The 12,172-nt window shown below is 49.9% G+C and overlaps 1 protein-coding gene across 3 annotated transcripts in view; it reads right to left on the bottom strand.

Annotated features, from left to right (window-relative positions):
• Positions 1-12,171, bottom strand: part of SLC39A11 (solute carrier family 39 member 11) — a 414,544-nt gene extending 402,373 nt beyond the window's left edge. For 2 of the 3 annotated variants that reach the window (XM_073797955.1, XM_073797948.1), the window contains exon 1: positions 12,076-12,094. The gene's annotated coding sequence lies outside the window, so the exon portion shown is untranslated. Of the gene's footprint in view, positions 1-12,075 lie in introns of all 3 variants that reach the window. The other variant, XM_073797950.1, reaches the window with a different exon arrangement.
• Between the last annotated feature and the right edge of the window lies 1 nt (position 12,172).

The raw sequence follows: 12,172 nt of genomic DNA, 5'->3' as shown, positions 1-12,172 counted from the left end.
CTTTGCTCTCCTCCTGAGACAGCCTGGGACCTGGGGCCTGGGGCCTGGGGCCCTTTGCTCTCCTCCTGAGACAGCCTGGGACCTGGGGCCTGGGGCCTGGGGCCCTTTGCTCTCCTCCTGAGACAGCCTGGGACCTGGGGCCTGGGGCCTGGGGCCCTTTGCTCTCCTCCTGAGACAGCCTGGGACCTGGGGCCTGGGGCCTGGGGCCCTTTGCTCTCCTCCTGAGACAGCCTGGGACCTGGGGCCTGGGGCCTGGGGCCCTTTGCTCTCCTCCTGAGACAGCCTGGGACCTGGGGCCTGGGGCCTGGGGCCCTTTGCTCTCCTCCTGAGACAGCCTGGGACCTGGGGCCTGGGGCCTGGGGCCTGGGGCCCTTTGCTCTCCTCCTGAGACAGCCTGGGACCTGGGGCCCTTTGCTCTCCTCCTGAGACAGCCTGGGACCTGGGGCCTGGGGCCTGGGGCCTGGGGCCCTTTGCTCTCCTCCTGAGACAGCCTGGGACCTGGGGCCTGGGGCCTGGGACCTGGGGCCCTTTGCTCTCCTCCTGAGACAGCCTGGGACCTGGGGCCTGGGGCCTGGGGCCCTTTGCTCTCCTCCTGAGACAGCCTGGGACCTGGGGCCCGGGGCCTGGGGCCTGGGGCCCTTTGCTCTCCTCCTGAGACAGCCTGGGACCTGGGGCCTGGGGCCTGGGACCTGGGGCCCTTTGCTCTCCTCCTGAGACAGCCTGGGACCTGGGGCCTGGGGCCTGGGGCCCTTTGCTCTCCTCCTGAGACAGCCTGGGACCTGGGGCCTGGGGCCTGGGGCCCTTTGCTCTCCTCCTGAGACAGCCTGGGACCTGGGGCCTGGGGCCTGGGGCCCTTTGCTCTCCTCCTGAGACAGCCTGGGACCTGGGGCCTGGGGCCTGGGGCCCTTTGCTGCACTGCTTGAGACAGGCTGGGACCTGGGGCCCTTTGCTTCACTGCTTGCCCCCGAACACACATCTCCTCAAGCAACAAAATACAAAGAAACTGTAAGGGACTAAAAATAACTGCGCTCATGAGCAGTTGGGGCAAATTATGAACAACAAGATACAAAAAGACCAAAACCACAACTGACACTTCTGAGGGGCTGGGAGCAAAAACAGGGTGTCGGGAGCAAAAACAGGGTACTGTGCAGGCCGCCTGCACACAGCACCACCAAGGGGGTGGGCAAAACCCCCAAGCCACCCCTCCGGCCCGAACTCTGGATATACCCCACCCTCACCCCATATAAGGAACCAGCTCAAAGGGCGAGTGAGCAGGGGAACCTGTTACCTGTTTTCACTCTCCGCTGCTGCAGCAGGGACCCCAATAAAGCCTTGCCTGAATTTCTTGTCTGGCCTCTGATCAACTTCTATCGATTAAGGAGGCCAAGAGCCCTGGTCGGGAACACTCCCGTGGCTGAATTCAACCAGAGCCAGAAGGTAAGAGGGCCAAAGGAGGTAGTGCAGAGAGGGCAGCCTCCAGAGAGGGGCGCAGAACGGATGGCGTGAGGGATGGAGAATCAGGATGCGGCCCCTCCTGAGACAGCCCCCTTCCCGGGATCCCAGCACTCTCAAGGCTGCCCACCGTCTACTGGAATAGCTGGAGCAGGCTCGTTAAACTTCCACCAAGGTACAGGCATAACTGAGAGGCCCTCGGGGCCTTGCAACGTTAAAAGCACTCTCTAAATTCCGAGAAGAAAAACTGGATTTTCAGAATATAACCACCGGACAGCTTGGGAGCTGCAGAGGGGATGAAGGATTAGAGCAACACCCGCTCACACAGGATTCCAGGTGGTCAACATCCGAAGATGCTGCTTTGGGCATGGCCGATGCAGAATGCAACTTTATGATCTCCCTTTGCAAGATGAAAACTCATCAGCACGATTTTTCAAATTCCAAGGTCAAGTAGTGCACGCTTCCACAACCGCCACCTATACCAAAAGCATATCAAAAAGGCCAGGCTACGGGCTTCCCTGGTGGCGCAGTGGTTGGGAGTCCGCCTGCCGATGCAGGGGACGCGGGTTCGTGCCCCGGTCCGGGAGGATCCCACATGCTGCAGAGCGGCTGGGCCCGTGAGCCATGGCCGCTGAGCCTGCGCGTCCGGAGCCTGTGCTCCGCAACAGGAGAGGCCACGACAGTGAGAGGCCTGCGTACGGCAAAAAAAAAAAAAAAAGCCCAGGCAATTCAATACATTCTAGTCAACTGGTGGCATTTTCCCCCAAACTCTATTTGCAAGTACCCAAACTGCAAACTTTCTGGAGCCTGAGGATTCAGAGTCTTTTATCATCCAACCTTGGGCCAAGCAGGTTGTTTCTGATTTACCTGGCACAACTTCAAATACAACAAAAACAAACAAACTTCACGTCCCAGTAGAAATAGAGCTTCCTGCAAGCATACCTCCTCCTAAAACCCTGCAGTTTCCTCAGGGATCTGATTTCCCCAGTTGGAGTCTTTGAACGCTCAATGTTCTAAGACCTCCTTAGTTGACATCTATAATTTTAGGTTGTGTGAATCCCAGGATGGGACGTGATCCTCACAGTGGCTCATCCCTAGGAAAGGTACACTTGAAAACTGCTTCCTCCCAAGCTACTTCTCCAGTTATGCTGTATCCAAGAGGGAAATACCCCACCAAACCGTCATCATTACAGCTGAATATTCTCCGGAGGCAGCTACGGGTGCCTGGCCACAGTACTTCTCTAGGTAAGGCAAGGGCAGGATTACTGTAATAAAACAACTTCTCTTATAGATCTGTCCTTAAGGTGAAAACATTCAGCCACACTGGAAGGGACCACCTTCCCTTGAACTTATCCTGACCCTCAGGTTTGCTGTCCTGGAGTATCAACGTGTATGAACACACTCACACATAGCCCGGAAGCAACAGGATAAGGGAATAAGAAGGTTAAATGGACAGGAGTCTATTCTAATTCCATAAGTAACATTCAAAAACCCAAAGAGGGGCTTCCCTGGTGGCGCAGTGGTTAAGAATCCGCCTGCCAATGCCGGGGACACGGGTTCAAGCCCTGCTCCGGGAAGATCCCACATGCCGCAGAGCAACTAAGTCCGTGCGCCACAACTACTGAGCCCGCGCGCCTAGAGCCCGTGCTCCGCAACAAGAAGCCTCGCAATGGGAAGCCTGCGCACCGCAACGAAGAGTAGCCCCCGCTCGCCGCAACTAGAGAAAAAGCCCGCGTGCAGCACTGAAGACCCAATGCAGCCAAAAATAAATAAATTTATTTTTAAAAAATTCCAAAGAATTCACGTATTTTGGGGGAGAGGGGAGGGCTGATCAGATTATGAATTAATTCAACATTGCTGAAATTAGAGTAATGAATCTATTCCTTTCCTTCACAGGAATTCTAAGGTAAGGTGTACTTTGAATATTACAGATTTGTCAGCATATCAATAAATTACTTTGCTACAAAGTTAAATTACTGTTCATGCACTCAGCAAGTATTGAATGTCTACTGTGTGTCAGACACTGTTCTAGAAGCTGGGAATTTGATGAGATAAAAGACAGACGAGATCTCTGCTTTTTGTTGTAGGGGAGACACTCAACAAACAAAAGCACAAATAAATGAACATGTAATCACAACACAGTGACAAATGCTATGATAAAAATACATAGACAGTAAAGAGCCTGTCTTTACTTAGGTGCCTAAGGTCATGGACCCCAGAGCCAGACAGCCTGGTTTATATCTCAGCTCTGCTACTCCCTCAATCATTTGGGGCAAATTATACAATCTCTCTTGGCCCCAATTTCCTCTTCAATAAAATGGAGATAAGAACAGGATCTAGTTCAGAGGGCTTTTTGTGAGAACCTAATAAGGTAATTCATATTCAGAGTTTATAACACTGGCTGACATATAGTGAGCGCTTTATAAATGTTAACATTTCCTGAGTTAGATTGGGGTGGCCCAGGCAGGCTTCTCAGAGGAGGCAACCGCCATGTGAAGATCTGGTAAAAGAAACGGTCAGAGCAAAGGCCTTAGAAAAGAGTGAACCAAGCCTTGTTTATGAAACAGAAAGAAGGCCAGTGAGGCTGGAATAGAGCAAGAGAGGGGCGGGATGGCATGGGGCCAGGTCATGCAGGGTCTTGAAGATCGTTGATAGGAGTTGGAACCTGACCCAGAGGGCTGGGAAGACACTGGAGGTTTAAAGCAGGCGACACACAAGGCCTGATTTATACTTTTGAAAGATTCAGCCTGCTTTTAGAGTGAGGAGAGTCACTAACGGGACAGGAGTAGAATCAGGAGGAATTAGAAGGTAATCTGAAGGACTTCTCCAGCAGTCCAGTGGTTAAGACTCATGCTTTCACTGCGGGGGGCGCGGGTTCGATCACTGGTCTGGGAACTAAGATCCTGCGTGCCATGTGGGATGGCCAAAAACAAAAAAAACTAAAAGGAAAAAAAAGGTAATCCGAGTGGCTCAGATGAGAAGCTGATGACCTGGACTCGGCTAGTGACAGTGGAGATGGAGAAGGACAGGGATATATTTTGGATCTGGGGTCAGCAAACTATTGTCCGTGGGCCAAAACTGGCCCTCTGACTGCTTTTGTCAATGAAATGTTATTGGAACTCAGCCACGCCCATTCATTTACTTACTGTCTGCTGCGGATTTCCTGCTACAAGGGCCTTGTAGAATAGTTGTAATGGAGACCACAGGCCCTGCAAAACCCACTGACTATCTGCCTCTTCATAGTTAAATTGCATCAACCCCTGTTTTGGAGGAAGAGTCTATAGGATTTGTAGATGGATTGGGTGTGGATAGTGAGAGACAGGGATGGAGGATTATTCCTGGGTTTTAGCCCGGAATAACTGGGTGGTACCATTTCCCGAGATAGGGTTGACTAGAAAAGAGTTCAGGATGGATGTGGCAGGAAGAGAATTATTATTTTCGACGTGTTAGATTTGAGACTTCTCTTAGACATCCAAGTGGAGAGTCTAAGGAGGTGGCTAGATGTATATATAATCCAGGAGCACAGGGCTGTAGTAACAAATGTCGGAGTCATCTGCAAACATCTGTTCCGTTCTCTCCATTTCCACTGCCATCATAATTTCCATCTGAACCACTGGAGTAATGCTCTAACTCTTTAGGCGACAGGACAGGATGGAATCACCTAGACAGGGATTGAAGACCAAGAAGAGACCAGTGCTAAGGCTTGAGCCTGGGTCCATCCAACGTGAAGACGTTACACAAAGGAAGAAGAGCCAGCAAAAGTGATTGTGGGGCTTCCCTGGTGGCGCAGTGGTTGGGAGTCCGCCTGTCGATGCAGGGGACACGGGTTCGTGCCCCGGTCCGGGAAGATCCCACATGCCGCAGAGCGGCTGGGCCCATGAGCCATGGCCGCTGAGCCTGCACGTCTGGAGGCCACGGGAGAGGCCACAACAGTGAGAGGCCCGCGTACCGGTGAGGGGGTGGGGGGAGTGATTGAGAAGACAGGCCTAGTGAGGTAAGAGGAAAGCTAGTGGAGCGTGTTTTGAGAGAAATCAAAAGGCAACTGTGTCAACAAGGGGCAGGTCAGCCGTGCTGCTGAAAGGTCCAAAAACTGAGAAGTGACTACTGAAACTGACAAGATGGCGAGGGAGGTCTTTTCGTGGATGCAGTGATGATGCAAGGATCCCTAATGGATGGAGCTGGAGAAGAGAATGGAAGGCCTCTTGTGGAGACAGCAATGACCAAAGGTCAAGACCATCTGTTGTGATGAGGAAAGGAGAAATGGGCGGGGGCTGGAAGGAGACTGGGAGACAAAAGGGCATGATTATAAAATGGGAGACACTAGGGAATATTTCTGAGATAATGGGAACAATGTAGCTGAGAAGGAGAAAATTATGGAGGAGAGAGAAGGGGGTGAGATCTTTGAGAGGTGGGAGGGGTGAGGTCCAGAGTTAGATTTAGTAGATTTAACATGAGGACTTTCCTGATTACTTCTGTTTTCTCCATTCCTGTGGGAAGGCTCATCAGCTAGGGTGGAATGGTGGCAAAGGGGAAAAGACAGTGTAGGAGGCTTGAAGAGAAGTGAGAGCTTGTGTCAGAATCATTGGCTTTTCATCAAATACCTTTTATATCCTCCACAGCATCCAACACAGAGCTAGCTACAGCAGTAGGTACTCGAATACACACTAATTAAGGGTAACATGCTTGGAGTGCGATTTTTCGATATCACCCTTTTTAGTCACGGTGTTGAGAATGTGTGTAGCCCAGACATCCAAGCTCCCTCTATCAGGTGTGACGCCTGCCGGGCTATTTGTTGAAGGCAGGGTCTCAGTTATCTGCAAACAGTTAAGTCAAATAACCATCCCTTCTACGACAAATGTCACCTCCAGCTGACACAGGCTGATAGACATTGACGTGAAGATGTCAAGACTACCTCTCGCGAGGCTCTCTTATCCTGTTGGCATGTCAGCCAAGGGAAGGGCAAACACCAAATGTCTCAATCACACCGGGCAGCAGTGCGTAACTCGATCTTCTGTCCGGCCCCTCACACTCTTTTTTTTTTTTTTTTACATCTTTATTGGAGTATAATTGCTTTACAATGGTGTGTTAGTTTCTGCTTTATAACAAAGTGAATCAGTTATACATATGTTCCCATATCTCTTCCCTCTTGCGTCTCCCTCCCTCCCACCCTCCCTATCCCACCCCTCTAGGTGGTCACAAAGCACCAAGCTGATCTCCCTGTGCTATGCGGCTGCTTCCCACTAGCTATCTACTTTACGTTTTGTAGGGTATATATGTCCATGCCACTCTCTCGCTTTGTCACAGCTTACCCTTCCCCCTCCCCATATCCTCAAGTCCATTCTCTAGTAGGTCTGTGTCTTTATTCCTGTCTTACCCCTAGGTTCTTCATGACATTTTTTTTTCTTAAATTCCTTATATATGTGTTAGCATATGGTATTTGTCTTTCTCTTTCTGACTTACTTCACCCTGTATGGCAGACTCTAGGTCCATCCACCTCATTACAAATAGCTCAATTTCGTTTCTTTTTATGGCTGAGTAATATTCCATTGTATATATGTGCCACAACTTCTTTATCCATTCATCCGATGATGGACACTTAGGTTGTTTCCAAAGCTTTGCACAGCAAAGGAAACCATAAACAAGACCAAAAGACAACCCTCAGAATGGGAGAAAATATTTGCAAATGAAGCAACTGACAAAGGATTAATCTTCAAAATTTATAAGCAGCTCATGCAGCTCAATAACAAAAAAACAAACAACCCAATCCAAAAATGGGCAGAAGACCTAAATAGACATTTCTCCAAAGAAGATATACAGATTGCCAACAAACACATGAAAGAATGCTCAACATCATTAATCATTAGAGAAATGCCAATCAAAACTACAATGAGATATCATCTCACACCAGTCAGAATGGCCATCATCAAAAAATCTAGAAACAATAAATGCTAGAGAGGGTGTGGAGAAAAGGGAACCCTCTTGCACTGCTGGTGGGAATGTGAATTGGTACAGCCACTATGGAGAACAGTATGGAGGTTCCTTAAAAAACTACAAACAGAACTACCATATGAGCCAGCAATCCCACTACTGGGCATATACCCTGAGAAAACCTCACACTCCTTTTACTGACACAGTCTATCCTTTACCAGATCAAATTTCCCTTTCTTTGCTTTGCCCTCTGTTAATTCGTTGTCAGATTCCTCTCCGTTTTCTTTTTCTACCATCTTGCTTTCTCCCTTGCCATTTCTCCTAGCTGAGCCCGAGTTAAATTTATTTTAATTTTCCTCAGTTACTTTGGCTCTTCCATTTATCATCTCTCCTCTGGTGTGCCCAGCCCCCATTCCCCCCTCATCCTATGAGAAAACAGCCTTCCCTCCAACATCATCAGAGTACAGACAGATGTAAGACTCAGCAGGTTCACGCTTCATACTGCACTCTGACAGGCCAGAGACACAGCTACCTTCCCTAAAAGAAGAGGCATTGAAACAAGGCCTCGGAGGGGGTGTGACATAGGTGAAAACTGTCTTACTGCTTTTAGCATTTCAGCTGTTAGGCAACTGATGGCAAAAGATTCTTTTGCCTTTTCCAATGCGTCCTTTGAGCAGATACTTTGTGATTATGTGACATATATGTATGACACCATTCACTCATTTTGCAAATATTTATTGAATCATTTAGTCAGGGAGCCAAGGTCCAGATGCTAGACCACATAATGCATGAAAGGAGGAGGACGTGGTATCTGCAAAACTCTGTTTTCAAAAAACCATTCTATTTTAGGCATGATGCTGGCTTGCTTGCTACATTTCTATTAGCAAGTAGGGAGAAATCCGCCCCCTCAATGTTCTGAGTGAGATAACAGTGCTGATGGGCCCAGAGAAAGTGAAACTATCAGAACTTGCTCCCAGTTTTAAAAGAGGGCCCTTGAGCATGCAGACAACTTGCCTCCCAGGCATGGCCACCCCATGTGTCATCTGTCCCCCAAATCACTGGAGAGCCGCTCCAGCTTGGGTCCCCCAACTGCCTGTACTTGTTTTTCTTTTTTTAATAAATTTATTTTTTAAATTTATTTTTGGCTGCGTTGGGTCTTCGCTGCTGTGCGCGGGCTTTCTCTAGTTGCTGCGAGCCAGGGCTACTCTTCTTCTCGTTGCAGTGGCTTCTCTTGTTGTGGAGCACGGGCTCTAGGCACACGGGCTTCAGTAGTTGTGGCTCGCAGGCTCAGTAGTTGTGGCTCACAGGCTCTAGAGTGCTGGCTCAGTAGTTGTGGCGCATGGGCTTAGTTGCTCCGCGGCATGTGGGATCTTCCTGGGCCAGGGCTCGAACCCGTGTCCCCTGCATTGGCAGGCGGATTCTTAACCACTGCGCCACCAGGGAAGTCCCTGCTTGTACCTGTAAAGCCCCACCTTTGGGCAAAGGGCAGGAGGCAGTGTGGGTACCATCTGAATTTTGCTTCAGAATTGTTTGGCTCTTCTGCCTCTTGATGTTCTGAAATTTTCTTTGAAGCTAACGATACAACAAAGATCAAGGACTGTAGAGTCAAACTAACTGGGATCTGAAGACACACTCAGCCGCTGGCTACCTGCGTAATCTCAGGCGGACGCCTTGGTCCTGCTGAACCTTGTTTTACCAATCAAATGAGTGTAAGACCAACTATGCTATAGAATTATTGCGAGAATTAAAGATATATGCGGAGTGCCTAGGTGGTGCTCCAAACTACAGCTATATTATATAACTGGCAGAATGCCTAGGTTTGACTTCAGAAGCCCAGGGTGATCTACATGGAATCTCTTGAACTTAAATACTGGATGCTTAAAATTCTACCAAAAAAGATTTAACGTGAAAGGAAGAAAATCTGACATCAAGACTGCCACAAGATACACACATACGCACTCATCTCTAAGCCAAAATTAAAAGATGGCAATAAAACGAGGAGGTGCCTCTTACTTGTGCGCCTCCCTGAGACAAAAAAAAAAAAAAAAAAGACGGTTTCTCATCTCTGCCCCTGGTTCAGCCCAGTGCCCTGCCCAGCTGCTGAAGCTGAGCTCTTTGCCCACATCCTGGTTTTATGGGGCGACAATGCAGAAGGCACAAGAAGGAAGGGCTGCCTCTTCAATGCCGGGGGAATGGGAAAGCAGGTGTGGAGAATAAAGAGTCAAAGACACAGAGCTTTCACAGCACCCAGGCAAGAAGCCGGTGTGGTAACAGCCTCTGTTAGGCACTTGGATCTGCGAGCAGAAGAGCAACAGTGGCATCTTCAGGGCAGCCCGGTGAACTTGGCTAGGGAAGCAGAGAGAAGGGGTAGGGAAAGCCCTGCCTTCAGAACACACTCTGCGGTGATGTCAGCTGACGAGCTTGCCTTTCCTCTACCTGAAATGACAGGTGTGTGTGCAAGTGCCCGCCCCCCCCCCCCCCCCCCCGTGCAAACCCTAGCTGACTGTTCACATTCCTCCCTCTTGCCGTTTGAAAGAGGCCAGCCAAACTCTCGTGGAGCTGGAAATTCGGGGAGTCTGGGTCAGTTAGGGTCTCTAAGGCAAGCAATTGAAAGTGTTTTTGCTTTTCAAAGAAATGAAATTTATCGAGAAGATATCAGACGACTCATAGAATCTCTGGGAAAGTTGGGGAACCCGGCTCAGTGAACAGACAGGGACAAAGGGAAGCTAACCTTCAGAACCCAGTCAGAACACGCCTCAGGGCAATTCTGGTGAGGACACCATTCTGGTCACCCATAGCTGTCACCAGCACCACCGCTGGCACTGGCAGCTGAGCGCTGCAGCTGGATTCAATGTCTCTGCTGCCCCTGGAGACTGGATGTTTGCAGGGGACGCCTCTGTCACCATCAAAACGAAGTCTCCACTGTCCCTGTTCCTTGACATCACTAGCTCTCCATCTATAAAGTCCTAGGTGGGACTTGCCTGGTGGCCCATTGGTTAAGAATCCGCCTGCCAATGCAGGCAACACAGGTTTGAGCCCCGGTCCAGGAAAATCCACGTGCCGCGGAGCAGCTAAACCCGTGAGCCACAACTACTGAAGCCCACGCGCCTAGAGCCCATGCTCTGCAACGAGAGAAGCCACCGCAGTGAGAAGCCCACACACCGCAATGGAGGGCAGCCCCCGCTCGCCGCAACCAGAGAAAGCCTGAACACAGCAACGAAGACCCAATGCAGCCAAAAATAAATAAATAAATAAATGAAAAATAAATGAAAAGTATCTTTATTAAAAAAATAAATAAAGTCCTAGGTGGTTGTGTCTGATTGGCTGATCCCAGCTCAGCTGTAAGGGGAACAGATCTTGCCGTAAGGCGGTAATTTTCTCAAACACAGAAAAGAGGTTCTGCAGGTGCTGGGAAGTCAAACACGAACAAGTGTCCCTACAGAATGGCACTGCAGTGACAGCAAAGTGCAGACCTGCCACCAGGGAGTGCTCTGAGTTTGTGGGAAGTTGTGTGACAAAGTAGAAAAGGAATTCAGAGTTCTAGGTCTAAGGGCTGATTCTGTCCCTTAGTAACCATGTGACTTGGGCAGGAATCAACAAGCTTCTCTGGTTTTTTGTCATGCATAGAATAATTATTCCTACCTACTCTGCAGGGCTGAAGTGTATCGGAGCATTTTGTGGACAGGCTTTGAAAATGACACTGAGTAAAATCTGTTTGCCTCTCTGGGGCCCAGGTTATCCACCTGTAAAATTCCCTAGATCGTAGGGCTATTGTGAGGTAAACTAGAATATTATAAATGAATGATTTATTTACAGGATTCACCTCAAAATAATGGAGGTGGTGGGAGGGAGAGGGAGTGCGTAGGGATATACATGAGACTGACCGTGACTTAGTAAGTGTAAAGCCCAGCTGGTGGGCCCATTATACCATTCTCTCTACATTAGTGTGGATATGAAATCTTCAATAATAAATGCTTTTTTTTCATGAAGGGTCTTGGAAATACTTAGAAGAGACAGGCCACACTCTCCAAGTTTCATTATCACTGAGTCAGTGTTAGGCGTCCTCCCCCCAACCCGGCTCCCTTGCCCCATCCCCAGGCGGTGTTTTCTCAGGCATTTAGGTCGTTTCCTTACTGCCCACTACGCTCCTCTCCAGACTGGTGCCAGTGTAAGGTTATATCAGGGAAGACATCTTTGATGGTATAACACTGGTTTGAAACACAAAACGAAAACCCCAAAATAAGCAACAACAAAAGAAAACCAGAAGCAAACGAGCGCGCGCGCACACACCCCTTAAGAGAGAGCCTGTGCCGGCGCTCAGGCCCGGTCCAGAGCATCTGTGAAGCTACTTTCCAACGAACAAAAACGGACTCACGCTTCCCTTTTCCTAACATTGCATTCGGTGGATGTCCAGAGTAAATAACGAATAACAAGGACGCCCCAGAAGGCTGCACGCCGAGAGCCAGGGGTGAGGGTCCAGCACCTACGGTCAGCATTGCGCGCCCACCCGGCTCCCCAGCCCGCCCAGGACACAGGGGCGGCCGAGGGAGCCTAGGCGAAGGGGACCGGCCGAGAGTGCAACTGCGCCGTCTCAGGAGAAGGACCCCTGTCCCGGGGCCGCGATAGACCTAGCAAGGGACCCGAGCATCCCGAGAAGGCGTTTCAATCAGACCGCGGGCGCTTGGTTATAATTACCTCCAACTTGGGAAGGCTCCACCCGCGCTGGGAGGGGCTTCAAATCCACTAGAGGCTGGACCCGCAGAGGAACCGCCAGCCTTCGCGAATCAACCAA

This window comes from Tursiops truncatus, chromosome 20 (genome assembly GCF_011762595.2).
Source record: "Tursiops truncatus isolate mTurTru1 chromosome 20, mTurTru1.mat.Y, whole genome shotgun sequence".
Classification (NCBI taxonomy): domain Eukaryota; kingdom Metazoa; phylum Chordata; class Mammalia; order Artiodactyla; family Delphinidae; genus Tursiops; species Tursiops truncatus.
Note: the sequence above shows the minus strand (reverse complement) of the source record. Positions and strands in the feature narration are given on the sequence as shown.